We start from the raw sequence: 3,512 nt of genomic DNA, 5'->3' as shown, positions 1-3,512 counted from the left end.
ACTTAACTGAAGAAATAAGGAGGTATGTATAAGGAGAGGGGCGATTAGGGAGATGGGGAATAGGTGCCACTGATTGGGAAGTAGCCGTGAAAAATCGCCCCTGCTTGGAAACCCCAGTTCACTGCCACCACATGGCACCTGTGAGCAAACACAGACACGTGAGGAAACACAAAGCACGGAGACAAACAGGGCAAGATAAAAACTAGGCTGATCAGCCCAAAACCCCAACAGTTTAAGTTAAAGCTCTGTTAATTTTTTTAAATAAAACTGCCTTAAAGTGATAGCTCACAAAGAAGGGAAATTCTGTCATAATTTACTCATCCTCATGTTGTTCCAAAACCTAATGACTTCAGTGGAACACAAAAGAAGATGTTAGGCAATATGTTAGTGTCAGTCACCATGTACTTTCATTGCATCTTTTTGCCATACAATGACAGAGAATAGTGTCTGAGGCTAACATGGTGCCTAACATCTCCTTTTGTGTTCCATGGAAGAAAGTCATATGGTTTTGACACAACATGAGGTTGAGTAAGTTACATCATAAGTTTTTTGTGGTGAACTGTCCCTTCAAAGGTGAAGTGCATAATTTCTGCACCACAAGTGGCATAAAACAATATTGAAAAAATAATATAATATATAAATCTTGTTTTCGAACAGGTTTCCCGAACTCACCCTCCATCTGCCATTGGTTAGATAAACAGATAGCCCCAGCCCAAAATTAATCCATTGGCTAAGGCAATGTTGCTATGCCAGGCTTGTCAAAATGCTCCAACTAACAGAGCAATGTTTTGAAAGCACCAGAGAGCTGCAGTGTTAACGCTTAATAGGGGTTCAAGCACGAAGTGCCCAAACCGTAAGGCATAGAGACATGAAACTTGGTCAGAAGGTAGTACTCACTGTCGCTACTCAGGCACAAAGTCTCGCCCCGATCGGCCAGACGGTGGCGCTATAGTAAGCAAAACAAAATTTTTTAGAAAAATGGCCGTAACTTTTTAACTGTTTGTCACAAACCAATCAGCTTTCAGCAGCTATTAGACAAGGTTAACAAAGGTCGATCGGAATGAAACTCAAGTGTCTTATATCAATGGAATCTGTGGCTCAAGACGAAAAATATGCCATCTTGGATTTTTTGCAAAACCTACTTTTGCAAACTAGTCCTAGGGCATTCATCCGATCGGGACCAAACCAATGCCAAACGATTCTATGGAGTGTCACTATCAATAATTATTAGAAAAAGTCTGAACTTTCGATTCATGTTAGCTATGATACGCATATGGCTATAACTCTTGAACGAAATTAGATATCTTCACTAAACTTGACATACTTATATATGGGCTCTATCTGAGGACGCACAAAAAATATGCGCAGTTTTGGTGGCGCTATAACAGGGAAAAACATGAAAATGGCTGCAATTATAGAACCGTTGGTCCGATTGACTTCAGTCTTTGCATGCAGTGTCTTTGTCTCAGGTGCCATCAAGACATTTGCGTATGTTTAAAAACATGGCCGCCATCGGCCAATCAGCTTTCAGCAGCTATTAGACAAGGTTAACAAAGATCGATTGTAATGAAACTCAGTGGACCTATTTGACTCTTGGCCTAAGAGGTCAGTGCAAAGTTTTTAAAAACTGGGTAGTGCTATCACAATTTTTGTGCATGTTAATGTTTGTATATAATGCAGTGTTTTAAAAAACCACAAGTAATTCATATCATATGATAGCTCTTCTCATTGTGAACAACTTTGCCTCAAGAACCACTGGTGTCTATCAAACCGTTCATTAATTATTTGAGATTACGTTAAAAACCTACTTTTGCGAACTAGTCCTAGGTTTTCCTCTCACTCCCAATTAAACAAGTGCCACAAGTTCTCTGGAGTCTATTTATGAATAATTATCCAAAAAACAAATTAACTTTCGATTTTACAAGTCGATGGCATGCAAAATATAAGTAGTTGACTTAGCCACTGCTACTTAAATAGCTATAACTCTTAAATGGAATGAGATATTGTCACAAAATTTGGCACACTTATGTAAGGGATCATTCTGAGGACAAACCTATAAAGAAATGGGGCTTGGCCACTTGGTGGTGCTATAACAATTACAACATTTAAAGTGGATGAAACAACGTTACCGCTTTTCCGATTGAGTTGACATTTTGTATGCAATTTGTGCATTGTGTTTGTTGCATAATGTTTGAGAAATGCCTAATATAGTCCAAAACATGGGCTTAAAGGCCCTACGGCGCTTGAACCCCGATAATTGCTGCTTGCAGCTATATTTATAATTAATTTAGCAAATTAAATTGGGATAGGAGAAAGAACAGTACCTAAAAATCAAAATAATTATACCCTTCACTGTTAATTGTTGAGACCTAAGTCCTTCTACCTCCTAGATATGGGCAGAAGTTAGGATTTAAAGTAATATTCATGTCAGATCACTCACACCTGTGCTCTCCCTCCTGTAAAACAACACAGGCCATAAGTGTTCTTTAACGTACCATATGCCAATAGCACAATGTAAAGTCAGATATATTGGGCCATCAGGTCAATAGCCAACTCAAAGTATAATATAATATTGCTTTATCTGACACATAAATAGCTCTTGACAAAAATATTAAATAAAAAGAAAAACGAAAAAAGATCTTAATACAATAAGAACACCTTGGTAAATTGAGCTTTTTGTTCATAGCCATTTTAATGCTGACCTTTTAAATAAGTGGCATAATCACTAACTCTTTCTAAGTCAAAGTAAATCTATATGATATAATTTGCTCCAGTAGCACATATTATGGTAAATAATAACACATTATTAACCCTTTGTTGGAATATGGTGTTAAGTGTAGAAAAGGGGTCTAGTTTGTGACTAAGAAGAAACTGTTCCTAATCAAATAACTTTTTCGGTAACACTTTACCATAATTTTCCATTCGTTAACATTAGTTAATGCAGTAGGTATCATGAACTAACAATGAACAATATATTTATTACAGCATTTATTAATCTTCGTTAATGTTATTTAAAAAAAAAAAATTGTTCATTGTTAGTTCATGTTAGTTCATAGTGCATTAACTAATGATAACTGTGACGAGGAGGAGGGTTAATCAGCCAAGGAGAGGGATAAAGACAAGCTGGATATGGCAGTTTGAAAGAGAGAGAGAGCCACACGCAGCTGCCATGTGTGTGTTTATGTTTGTGTCTTTTTGTTTAAGTTTTCATTAAATATTACTTTGATGGTTCGTCTGGTTCCCGTCTCCTCCTTTCCCCTCTTAAATTGGTGCCAAAACCTGGGAAGGAGGAGGGATGCACTGTCGTGGAGTCCTTGCCACTGCCGGCCACCTGGATGCAGAGGAACGCCCATCGTCCGCCCATCGTGCCTCCAGAATGCGGAGGGGCATTCCATCCACCAAGGGTCGGAGGACTCGCTACTGTCTGCCCGGGGAGGAGCGGCTGTGGTCCGTCAGAAGGGTGGAGGAGTGGTCGAGGACCAAGCGACTGCGTGTCTGGGAACCGGCGAGCA

This window comes from Myxocyprinus asiaticus, chromosome 21 (genome assembly GCF_019703515.2).
Source record: "Myxocyprinus asiaticus isolate MX2 ecotype Aquarium Trade chromosome 21, UBuf_Myxa_2, whole genome shotgun sequence".
Taxonomy (NCBI): Eukaryota; Metazoa; Chordata; class Actinopteri; order Cypriniformes; family Catostomidae; genus Myxocyprinus; species Myxocyprinus asiaticus.
Note: the sequence above shows the minus strand (reverse complement) of the source record.